General features: G+C 40.8%; 1 protein-coding gene and 1 pseudogene across 4 annotated transcripts in view; both read left to right on the top strand.

Moving 5' to 3' along the window:
- Window positions 1-13262, top strand: part of MIER3 (MIER family member 3) — a 195526-nt gene that overhangs the window by 87048 nt on the left and 95216 nt on the right. The gene's annotated exons all lie outside the window — the stretch shown is intronic.
- On the top strand, window positions 12519-13207 carry LOC122220216 (annotated as a pseudogene).

The following is a 13262-nucleotide window of genomic DNA, read 5'->3' as shown; positions in this document are numbered from 1 at the left end:
CCAACTTCAGCTCAGGTGATGATCTCACCGTTTGTAGGTTTGAGCCACATGACAGGCTCTGTACAGACAGCTCAGAGCCTGGAGCCTGCTTTGGATTCTGTGTGTCTCTCTTTCTCCCTGCCCTTCCCTATCTCATGCTCTGTCTCTGACTCTCTCTCTCTCTCTCTCTCTCTCTCTCAGAAATAAACAAAAAAATTAAAAAGAAAAAATTTATACTCAAAGTATTCAAATAAAATTGTACTTTAGTTTTTGGCAGTTTAATTAAATTCCTACACTCACTGTCCATCTCGTTGCCCTGTAAAGAATTGTTATGCTTCATTCAGATCTATTGTGTCAGGGCCAGTTAGGAAAAAACAAATCACACCAGTTGATTTCACAACAAAAACTTAAGGAATTGGCCAAACAGGTATCAGAGAACTAAACCACCGAAAAGGGATCAGGAAGGTGACATTGAAGATAGTATCAGTAGAAGCTCCCATGCCTAGAGGTGGGAAAAGAAAGATGAAACCAGAAATTCTCAGGATGGCACTGCAGAACTGGGGCAGACACCTTTGAACAGGAAAACCTGCCTGGCTAGTGGGTGCTGTGATACTGGATCTGGGACCACCGCAAAAAGCTGGATACAAACCAGGTGTCGCTGCTAAGCTGCAGGACTGTTGTGGAGGTGATATTAACAGGGACACCCAGCAAACAGGAAGGAGAAGCAAGCCCCCCTTCTCTGGCCTCGTGGCCTCCTCTCGCATTCTCTATTGGCGGAAGGTAGAGATTCCGCCTCAGAGCAGAAGGTCGTTTAGTATCTGAGAGACAATACAAATTTAAGAGTAAAACAGCTTGTTTGATGTTTTAAGTGTTCCTCTACCACCATATGCAACTGTTGTGACTACAGCATCCATTTGTCAGTTCCTCCAAAGCCATCAATTTTACTATAGGTGCTGCTGAAGCAAGCACTCCTCCAGAGCCATCAACTGGAACACAAAAGAAAAACAAGAACGCTTGGCCCTGTTGGGAAATACTTCTCTGTGGAAGGATCTGTTGCCTTCCTGCTTTCTGAGAAGAATTTGACAAGTTAACAAATTTATCTTTTTCTAACCTAAGCACTTCTGTTTCTCAAATCTGCCCTGAACTCCAAAAAGGTGTTGGCCTCCAATATCAACAGTGGGATAACCCACAAATTTTCATGGCATTTTGACACAGTTGCCTTTTGTTTTGAGGATATAGGGCAAGCCATGTGAATAGATTCCCCCGCGGTCTGCACAGTAGCAGATGTTTAGTGTTAAAGGTTGTGCTGTGCCAAGGCTGATGGTAGGATCCCCAATGGCTAACATGCTCTCTGATATTTGTGTATGTGTGTGTGTTTATGGTATGCAGGGTTTGTGGTGTGCAGGGCAAGTCTGGAGCATCAGGACAAGGGCAGAGGTTCTTGTCTGGATCTAAAGAGCAGTACTGCTCAAGTGTACCCTGGCAGTGTGGTGGAATTAATGCCTCTTAGGGAGGAATTTGGCCAATGAAAGATGGGAACCTATGGGTAAATTCTTTTCCCTTTCCCCCTTTCTCTCCCAGGATGATGCTGAGATGTCATTTATGTGGTTTCTAGGGGCACAATCTCATGGTTTTGAGTTATCACTTATTAGAGGTCATCTTGCTAGATCTTCTTCTTGTTGGTTCTTTCTCCTTCTCTGCCTCACTGCATTTGAGGCTCACTTCTGCTCCCTGGGAGTGAATTCCCTAGTAAAGCACCCAGGCATATACCAGTGGCTTCAGACGTTTTTTTGGGGGAACCGAGGCTAAGACACTGTCAGTACCCCTACCACGAGAGGCATAGCTGGAGAGTATTTGTATTCTGGTAAAGAAGAGTGAGATTAGTTCTCTAAGGCACAGCCAGGTCTAGGTTGATACATTCATTCCGAGGGTGGTGCAAGTGTAGGCTGGCCTGAACAAGGAGTGTCTCCTATTTGTGTCCCAGGAGCCCCTCTTCTCACACTCACCTGGCCTTGCTGTTGGAGGTTAGAGCATATCAATCTATCACTCCTGCATTTGGAGTCCCAATCAGTTGGATGTAGATATAAGAAACCAATATAGCAGAAGCTTTCATAGCAGCTGGGCAGTGTCCAGCAACTCCAAAATATAGGGGTTTTACTAAATTGTGTTGGAAAATGGGGAGCTTGCACTACATTTTTCTGAATGCTTTTGTACAAGTAGACAGATTCATCATTGTTTTCCAGCAAAAATGATTTTCTTATCATTAGATTTCAAGTGCAGGGAACCAAGTTAATCATTCTCAGTGTATGGCACACTGTTACTGTTGGTTCCAGGATGTCTTTTAGACATTAATGCTTAGCCGTCGTCGTCGTCTTCTTCTTCTTCTTCTTCTTCTTCTTCTTCTTCTTCTTCTTCTTCTTCTTCTTCTTCTTTTTTTAATGTTTTATTTTAGAGAGGGTGGAGGAAGAAGGACAAAGAGAATCTTAAGCTCTGTGCTGACCACTGAGCCTGAAAGCTGAAATCAAGACTCAGATGCTCAACCAACTAAGCCACCCAGGCACCTCATAGCCTTCTTTTAATTTTTTTTTAATGTCCATTTATATTTGAAAGAGAGAGAGAGAGAAAGAGAGAGAGAGAGAAAGAGAGAGAGAGAGAAAACATGAGTGGGGGAGGGGTAGAGAGAGGGAGACAGAATCTGAAGCAGGCTCCAGGCTTCGTGCTCAGCACAGAGCCCAATACAGGGCTGGAACCCATGAACCACGAGATGGTGACCTGAGCTGAAATCAGACGCTTAAACGATTGAGCCACCCAGGTGCCCCATCATAGTCTTTTAAATGTCATTTTAAAAACCTGTTTCATTTACCAGTTTTTATGCTTTCTTTTCTAATTATCAAAGTAATTTTTTTTAATTAGAGAAAATTTAGGAAGTTTAATAAAATAGAAAAATATCCATAACCCCACACCTAAACAGTACCATTATTAACATTTTGATAATTCCTTCTAGACCTTTCTCCATGCATTTTATGTTTTAGGATATATTTTGCATATACTTTTAATTTTTCTATCATCCTTTTAACTCAAGGTTACACCAGGGTCAGTTTGCAATGCCATTAAAACTTTTTGTGAGGGACACCTGGGTGGCTCAATCGTTTAAGCATCCACCTTTGGCTCAGGTCATGATCTCATGGTTCATGAGTTTGAGCCCTACATCGGCCCTCTGCTGTCAGCACAGAGTCTGTCTCAGAGCCTTCTTTGAGTCCTCTATCCCCCCCTCTCTCTGCTCCTTCCCTGCTCTTTCTCTCTCTCTTTCAAAATAAATTAAAAGACTCTGCTAAATTATAAGATGGAGGTAGCAACTTGATTTCAGTGACAAAAGTAATACATGCTTATTGCAAAAGATGTTGTCAGTATAGAAAAATATAAGGAATAAAATAAAAATCACCTGTAATTACATGTTCTAAACATGTACTACTAACATGCTAGTACATGCTTATGGTGGATTGTATGCAAAACTTACCACAATTATCCCCCTCCCTGTATCCACATGTGCTTGCAGTATGGTCTGGCACCTCCTTATATCAAGAGATAGAGATGGGGCACCTGGGTGGCTCAATCAGCAAAGTGGTCAATTCTTTTTTTTTTTAATTTTCTTTTTTCTTTTTTAAAATTTACATCCAAATTAGTTAGCATATAGTGAAACAATGCTTTCAGGAGTAGATTCCTTAGTGCCCCTTACCCATTTAGCCCATCCCCCCTCCCACAACCCCTCCAATAACCCTCAGTTTGTTCTCCACATTTATGAATCTATTTTGTTCTGTCCCCCTCCCTGTTTTTATATTATTTTTGTTTCCCTTCCCTTCCCTTCATCTGTTTTGTCTCTTAAAGTCCTCATATGAGTGAAGTCATATGATTTTTGTCTTTCTCTGACTAATTTCACTTAGCATACTACCCTCCAATTCCGTCCACGTAGTTGCAAATGGCAAGATTTCATTCTTTTTGATTGCCGAGTAATACTCCAGTGTAAATATATACCACATTTTCTTTATCCATTCATCCATCGATGGACATTTGGGCTCTTTCCATACTTTGGCTATTGTTGATAGTGCTGCTATGAACATGGGGGTACATGTGTCCCTTCAAAACAGCACACCTGTATCACGTGGATAAATGCCTAGTAGTGCAATTGCTGGGTCATAAGGTAGTTCTATTTTTAGTTTTTTGAGGAACCTCCATACTGTTTTCCAGAGTGGCTGCACCAGCTTGCATTCCCACCAACAATGCAAAAGAGATCCTTTTTCTCTGCATCCTAGCCAACATCTGTTGTTGCCTGAATTGTTACTGGTAGCCATTCCGACAGGTGTAAGGTGGTATCTCATTGTGGTTTTGATTTGTATTTCCCTGATGATGAGTGATGTTGAGCATTTTTTCATGTGTCAGTTGGCCATCTGGATGTCTTCCTTGGAGAAGTGTCTATTCATGTCTTTTGCCCATTTCTTCACTGGATTATTTGTTTTTTGGGTGTTGAGTTTGATAAGTTCTTCATAGATTTTGGATACTAACCCTTTATCTGATATGTCATTTGCAAATACCTTCTCCCATTCTGTTGGTTGCCTTTTAGTTTTGCTGATTGTTTCCTTCGCTGTGGTGAAGCTTTTTATGTTGATGAGGTCTCAGTAGTTCATTTTGCTTTTGTTTCCCTTGCCTCCAGACACGTGTTGAGTAAGAAGTTGCTGCAGGCAAGATGAAAGACGTTTTTGCCTGCTTTCACTTCGAGGATTTTGATGGCTTCCTGTCTTACATTGAGGTCTTTCATCCACTTTGAGTTTATTTTTGTGTATGGTGTAAGAAAGTGGTCCAGGTTGATTTTTCTGCATGTCAGTGTCCAGTTTTCCCAGCACCTCAAGGTGGTCAATTATTGATTTTGCCTCAAGACATGATCTCACGGTTCATGAGTTCAAGCCCCACAGCAGGTTCTGTGCTGACAGCTCAGAGCCTGTTTGGGATTCTCTCTCTCCTTCTCTGTCTGCCTCTTTCCTACTCTCTCTCTCTCTCTTTCAAAATAAATAAACATTACAAAAAAAGAGAGAGAGAGAGAGAGAGTCTCTTTTCCCTCCTCTCGAATATGAGCTGGTCTTGTGATTTACTTTGGCCAGTAAAACGCAGCAGAACTACAAGCCAGGTATCGGTTCAGGATTCACTCTTGCTTTCAGAACCATGGGGAGCACTATGTGATCAAGCCCAGGTTCCCTTAGAATGAGAGACCAGGAAGAACAGAGATGAGCTGTCCTAGCTGATGCTGTCCTAAACCATTCAGTGTCCAGCCACTAGGCTGCTGACCACAGATGCATGACAAAGCTTGAGTCCAGATAAACTGCCCATATGAACCCAGCCCAAATTGTCTTTCTGCAAAATCATGAACTAAAGAAATGGTTATTTTAAGCCACTAAGTTTCAGAATGGTTTGTTATGCAGCCAAAGTTGATAATACAATCTTTCCAGACTTCTTTTCTTTCTTTTTAATTTAATTTAATTTATTTTATGAAACAAATTTTTTTATGTTTTTTTTATTTTATTTTTGAGAGAGAGACCGAGCATGAGCAGGGGAGGGGCAGAGAGAGGAAGACACAGAACCCGAAACAGGCTCCTGGCTCTGAGCTATCAGCACAGAGACCAACACAGTGCTCACAAATGTATGTTTTTTTAAAAGATAACCTAACGTTTTACTCTGTGTATTATTTTGTAAACTTTATTTTTAGCATAATATAATACATAGCATATATGGTATATAGAGTGTATATATGATATATATGCACCTATTTGTGGCATTTATAACAATAATATATAATATATATAGCATAATATAATAATGTAACATGTATTAAATAAATAACTGTGCTAAATAAATATTGATATTATTATGTTTAATATTATTAATGCTATATTCATTTTAATATTATGATATAGTGATACCATAATTTATTTCAGTAATTCCCCATTGGCGAAAACTTATTTTTCTACTATAAAAAAGCCCTCAGGGGCACCTGGGTGGCTTGGTCAGTTAAACATCTGACTCTTGATTTCAGCTCAGGTTATGATCTCATGGTTTGTGAGTTTGGGCCCTGTGTCGGGATCTGTGATGATAGCACAGAACATGCTTGGGATTCTCTCTCTCCATCTCTCTCTGCCCCCTCCCGTTCGCTGTGTCTCTCTCTCAAAATAAATAAAGAAACTTAAAAAATATTTAAAAAGAATCCCTCAGTAACATCCTGTAGTTATATTTTTGCAAATTTGCAAAATTTCACAAATTTACTATTTTCTTGGATTAAATGTTTTAGAAATACAATTGTTGGGTCAAAGGCCATGTTCATAGTTAAGGATATTGATACATGTTGCTAACCTGTCATCCAGGAAGGTGACACCACATTGCCAATTCTGCTCTTCGTTGTCTGTATCATGGATTTCAGTTCTGCTTTTTCAGCCATTTCACCTACCTCCCTTTTCTTTTCATCCCATTGTCTTTCCATCTCCATCTATCCTATGCTCTTCTGAATTTGTTTCAAAGAGGTCAGTTACTTTGCATTCTTTTGAGCAGGAAAAATTTCCCAAACTTTAACCACCACCCACCCCCCCTCCCCCGGATTCCAACTGATTATCTGAGTCTGAGGATATTGCCCCTTCTCTTGTTTTTGGTATTTTTCCACCGGCTTCATTTTACTATCTGTTGATTATCCTGTGTATCCTCTAAAGAAGCAAGATTCATTCAGCGGTCTTACTTGGGTGTGTCTTTGCCCTCATGCTGCTCTCTCTTCACTTGGGGGATGGTAGGGTCCACAAGTTAGATCTACAGAGAGTGGCTGGTAGATGTGCACCACTCCCGGCCCAGTTCAAGTAGTTTTCCACCAAATGTCTCTGCTGGAAGGTGGTGGAATCTTCCATACCTATTTGTTTGCCCTCTCACCCTCTGAACAGATGTAGTTCTTAAAAGATTACCATCTCAAGCACACATTTGTCAAAGGCTCCTGCTCTCTCACTGCCCCCACTTCTAGGATTCTCCTTGAGTGGCAGTCACATCACAGCTATGCTGAGTTTTCTATCTAATGGTTCTCTAGTTACTAATTAGATCATCATGTAAAAACATTTGTGTTGGGGAATCTGGGTGGCTCAGTCTGTTAAGCATCTGACTTTGGCTCAGGTCATGATCTCATGGTTTGTGAGTTCAAACCCAGCACTGGGCTCGCTGATGTCAGTGCAGAGCCTGCTTTGGATCCTCTGTCTCCCTCTCTGCTCCTCCCCTGCTCATGTACACCTGCACTCTCTCTCTTTCTCAAAAATGAAATTTTTTTTAATGTTTTTACTTATTTTTGAAGGAGAGAGAGACAGAGCATGAGTGGGGGAGGGGGAGAGAGAGAGAGAGGGAGACACAGAATCTGAAGCAGGCTCCAGGCTCTGAGCTGTCAGCACAGAGCCTAATGCAGGACTCAAACTCACGAACTGTGAGATCATGACCTGAGCCAAAGTCAGATGCTTAACCAACTGAGCCACCCAGGTGTTCAGAGTGTCTGCTGTCATTTGGCATCCCATTTGTGCTTGCCCTTCAGCATCACTCCATGTTTCAAGCATGGTCACTAAGTGACCCAAGTGGTCAGCATTATCTGCAGTGCTCCAAACAACCTTACCTGACTCCAGATGAGTCAGGTGTTCTTGTCCTTGAACTTCAGCGGAAACAGGCATGGAGGGACATGGTGATTCATCTGCTTAATTGGTGGGCATCTGTGGTTCCCTTGCTTCCCCTCCAGTGCTTTTTACCTTGGCATTGTGCTGTCAGTTTGCCCATCCCCTGAGATTAGTTGGGCTGTGGTGGAAGGTCAGTTTAGATGAGTCGTTTAAACATTTGGATTGCCTCTCTGCTGCTTAGAAAGTGCCCTGAATGCAGGCTTCACTACTGAGCATTTGAGGTGTGTGCTGAACAAAACTGCACACCATGGAGCCTGCCCCCAAAGCCCTGTGTCATGTGTTTACCATTCGGGCTCTGTAAGTCTTAATCCACTTCATCCTCAATACCAGCTTAGTCAGTATGAAGTGCTTCTAATAATAGCGGCAGATGAGCATACACAATACCTGTCATCTTGAAGGTGCTTTAGAAAACTATGTGCAGGTGTTTCTGTGTTTGTCTGGTCATAACTTTAACTTTGCATCTGGAACTATATGTGCATGATGACCTACACGGAAATATTTAGTAACTGGGAAGTCATGTGGTTATACCTGAGAGGTCCAGTAGAGAATTTAACTAGGCCCAGCTAACCCCATTAGACACATCACCTGCCATGAACTTGCATTTCTAGGAGAATGGAAAACGGGCCTTTACTAAGCTTGCTTTAAGAATCTTTTGGTTTCCATGGAGTTTAGAACTATAATGGTCTAGCAGGTGCAGAGGGAAGCCAGCTGTGAAAGGGTTAATAGGTCAGGCAGCCTAAGGGCTAATATTAGAAACTCATAAACTCATCATTTGTTGGACTTACAGAAATGAAAGCTGGTAGGAAAAAGGAAGGAGAGAACGAAGGACAGCGAGACATAGAGTTAAAATCTCATTGTTCGTCTTTCAGGAAAGGGGCCATTTAAAGTATTGATTGAAGAGATCCCGAGGCCAGTGGGTTCTCAGGGGGTGAGGAAAGTAAACAAGGCAATTTGCTGGCCAAGAAAATGCAGCTGAACTGCTATGCGATCCAGGAGGGCTGGGAGGCGCTTTAGCCCTCCTCATTCTGCAGATGACATGCGGTTCTTTGCCCAGAGGCCCCCTTCAAGTATGAAAGGCTGAGACAGAAGTAGTGGGGTCTGCAGAAGAAGGATGATGACACAGAGAGACGAAAAGGGAATCTGAGATGAACTAGTTACTTCAAGTTCCTGAAACGGAAATATACATAACATATTAAAAATATAAATATATGCAATATTTAAACATCTGTGACCCTTCCAGGGGAAAATTCCGATTCAATGATTTCACTCCATGAATAAATCCACGTTGTCACTTATTTTGATAAATAAAAATTTTATTCAAGTCTATTTAAGAACCTTTTCCTATTTTACATCCCCACTGGTTTGAAGACTTATGTAAAACCGGTTCTCTGCAGCTGCTTCTCATTTTGATCTCCACACTATGACAATTCAGTTGCTAGTCAATCACAGAAAGAGGACAAATCTTTTGACAAGGGGCCTAAAGGTAGAAAGCCATTGTAACGTTTACTATACAAGTCATACTTCTGGAGGGGAATATGCATGGTATCAAAAGAATTGCAGTAGGTAGGGCGGTTTCAGGTTTCACTTCCTTCTTCAGCTGTAATTTTAGAGGAGTGCCACGCTAAGTCATAAAACCAGAATTACACACTAAATTGTACTCACAGGCTTGGCTATGATTACACGGGTTTCTGGAGTGACTAAATATTTTCATTGACTTTAAGTGGCTAAATTGTGTATTTCTTTTTTTTTTTTTTCCTTCAGATTTATATTATGGAAAATTTTAAACATCAGAAAAGTGGAAGGAATACTAAAGTGAACACCCATGTACCTTCTTTGTAGATTCAGGAATAGTTAATATTTTGCTGTATTTGTTTTTTCTTTCTCTGAACTTTATATATATTTATACCCTTTGAAATTAAGTTGTAGTTATCATGACATTTTACTCCTAAATACCACACCAACCTTGGCACTTACCATACCATTAGAAAGTGAGAATTTTTGAATAGGTAAAGTCAAGTTTTGTTTAGAAAAGGTGGGCAAGGGGCACCTGGCTGGCTCAGTAGGTCCAACTTCGGCTCAGGTCATGATCTCGCGGTTCGTGAGTTTGAGCCCCACTCAGGCTCTGTGCTGACAGCTCGGAGCCTGGAGCCTGCTTCAGACTGTTTCTCCTTGTCTTTCTGTCCCTGCCCCGCTCAAGCTCTGTCTCTCTCTCTTTCTCTCTCAAAAATAAATAAACTCTAAAAAATTTAAAAAGAAAAAAGAAAAGGTGGACAAGATGAATTGTCAGCATAGCTTCTTCTGGTAATGGAGGTTTCTACCACTTAGCTAATTCTCACATTGATTTTCTGATACATGGTACCGTTTTATGAAGCATGCATAATAAATTCCTTCTTGCTAGTTCTTGTTTCAATAATTTCAGAAGAGACAAAGAAAATCCATTTTAAGTCTGTAATGTCCATTTTCTTCATTGTTTACTTCAAAAACATCTTTATTACAATGTTCTCTTGTACACTCTAGAAGACAGAACTTGCTTTTTTCCTCCCAACATAGCAAGTACTACTAGAATTATTTTGTAATATGTATTTGAGTCTGCTAAGGAGAGAGATATCTTTAAAAGATCTCTTTTAAGTTAAGATCTTTCATTATTTTTCTTGTGACTTGAATCATCTTCCAAGGTGGAAGATGTTAAACATCACATTAATACTTGCTGGTGATTGCAAAACATTACTGTATGCTACATCATGATAATGGTTATCGTCTCCAGAAAAATAATTATATTCCTTTAGTGTACTCATAAATATCTCTGCAATTTTTAACTGGTATTTTGTTCCCAGCCCATCTAGTACACAAGTTCAGATCATAGTACCAATTAATCAGTGGCTAGATTATAGAAGATAGAAAGTATTCATTAGGAAGCTCCAGGTGTCCTGTCTTTGTTTCAGAACATACCAGAGAATTTAGTTCAAAGTTCTGAAAAAATAGTTGTAAAAATTTTTTGACAGATGAGATATGAACTTAATGAACCAGCTACAGAACAACACTCTCTACTATGTCAAAGTACTCTCTGGAACTTTTCTATCAACCCGCTCTCCCTCACAACATGTCAACATGTGGCACCTGTGACAAATCCTCAACGATAATGATTTAAAATTGGACAAAAGCTATTGTAATTGGATAATAATAATATGTAAAATGGAGTAAGAGCCAGCTGTTTTAGGTAAAAAAGAAGTTAAGCTTAGTATTAAGCACTCAAGAGACTGGCTCTGTATCATGTGTCTTGCTGCAATTCATGTAGACAGTCCAGTCCAGGGGTTCTCAAAGTTCAGGGTGCCTAAGGATGACTAAATGCCTGTCAAAATGCATCTTCCTTGGGGCGCCTGTGTGGCTCAGTTAAGTGTCTGACTCTTGGTTTCAGTTCAAATCATGATCTCGCAGTTTGCAGGATCAAATCCGGTGTTGGGCTCTGTGCTGACAGTGCAGAGCTTGCTTGGGATTCTCTCTGCCCCTCCCCCCACCAAAAAAAAAATGGGGGCACCTGGGTAGCTCAGTCAGTTAAGCCTCCAACTCTTGACTTTGGCTTATGTCATCATCTCACAGTTTGTGAATTAGAGCCCCATGTCAGGCTCTCTGCTGTCAGCACAGAGCCTGCTTAGGATTCTCTCTCTCCCTCTCTCTGCCCCTCCCTGGCTCGTGCATGTGCTTTCTGTCTCTCTCTCTCTCTCTCTCTCTCTCTCAAAATAAATAAATAGGGGCATCTGGGTGGCTCAGTTGATTAAGTGTCAGACTTCAGCGCAGGTCATGATCTCACAGTTTGTGAGTTTGAGCTCCATGTCTGCTCCAGGCTGACAGTACAGAGCCTACTTGGGATTCTCTCTCTCCCTCTCTCTCTGCTCCTCCCCCACTGTGCTTTCTGTCTCTCTCAAAATAAATACATTTTAAAAAATCAAAATAAACATTAAAAATTAATTAATTAACATAAAACAAAAACAAAATGCTGATTCATTGCTGATCTTAGAGGCTCTGATTTGGCAGATAAAGAGTGGAGCCCAGGCATCTGCATTCTGTTCAGTTCCCCACATGATTATGATGCAGACCATAATGGAACATGCTTTGACTTATATTGTTACCAGCAACTAAGATGCCAAGAGGGTGGGTCATTGCTAAGCCTGATCCATTATGTATGAGCTGACTTAATGCTTGTCTTTGCTGGTTGACCAGTACTAATGGTCTCCATTGCATCCAAGATCAGTCACTGCTCAGAAGGAACAAAGGACTGGTATGCTGTAACTAACAATCATTGTGTGAGCTGACTCTGAAAAGGATACTTTGTTCTCCTGTCAGCTCTGAAGCAAACTTTTATGACAGGACACCAGCCCAGCAGTATTTAAACAAAATTCTGTGTGTTTGTGTATGTATGTATGTGTGTGCATATGCATGGGCACAGCTACTGGACCCAAAATTAGTATTTCAAGGGTCTACCCTACACTCCTGATTTAGCTCCTCTATAATGTGGCATATGCACTCATAAAAATCACTGTGCTATGCACAACAGTGCAAGAGAAATGAAAGGGTTTATGGGAAAAGATGGGATCAGAGAGACAACATTACAGAACTTCATCAATGACACATTAAACAAAAAAGTATAGGAACCTAATAAAAATGCTAGCACAGTTTTACACATGCTAAATGGTTAAAAAATTCATAAGTAGCCTCATAACTTAAGAAATTCATAGGCAGCCAAAACAGAGGATGGAGAATGAAGAAAAAGAAGTTTTCTGGAGAAAAGAAATGGAGAATGGAGAAAAGAAGGTTTCTGCTGTGCCAGAAACCATTAAGAAAAAGTATTACAGTGCTGAAGATCAAGCACCTGAGAAAAATGCTCAAAAGATGCTTCCCAAGGCAAGGATGAAGCTTATCTATGAAAAAGCTAAGCGCCAGAATAGGGAAGAAGTAAGATTCGAATTGTGAGGATTGGGCAAGAAATGCAAACAACTTCTATGTAATGTGGAACCGAAGTGGGCATTTGTTTTCAGGATCAGAGATATCAGCGGTGTGAGCCCAAAAATCCAAAAGGTGTTGACACTTTATCTTTGTCAGTTCTTCAGTGGAACCTTTGTTAAGCTCAGCAAGGCTTCAGTTAACATCTGAGGATGGTGGAGCCATATACTGCATGGGGTACCCAAACCCGAGATCAGTAAATAAATTGATCTGCCAGCATAGTCATGGCAAAATCAACAAAAAGTCAATTGTGCTGACAGATAACACTTTGATTGCTCAAACTCTTGGGGAAAAGGGCATCGTCTACATGGAGGGTCTTATTCATGAGGTCTGTCCTGTTGGAAAATATTTCAGAGAAGCAAACAACTTCCTGCAGCCCTTCCAATTATCTTCTCCCCGAGGAAGAATGAAGAAAAAGATCACCGATATTGTAGAAGGTAGAGATGGTGACCAACAGGGAAGACCAGATTAACAGACGTGTTAGAAGGATGAACTAAGGTGTCTCCCATGATTATTTTTATAATCTGTTCAGTTAATAAACAGTGACCACTT

This window comes from Panthera leo, chromosome A1 (assembly GCF_018350215.1).
Source record: "Panthera leo isolate Ple1 chromosome A1, P.leo_Ple1_pat1.1, whole genome shotgun sequence".
Taxonomy (NCBI): domain Eukaryota; kingdom Metazoa; phylum Chordata; class Mammalia; order Carnivora; family Felidae; genus Panthera; species Panthera leo.
The sequence above is the reverse complement of the archived record's forward strand: the minus strand, read 5'-3'. Positions and strand labels throughout refer to the sequence as shown.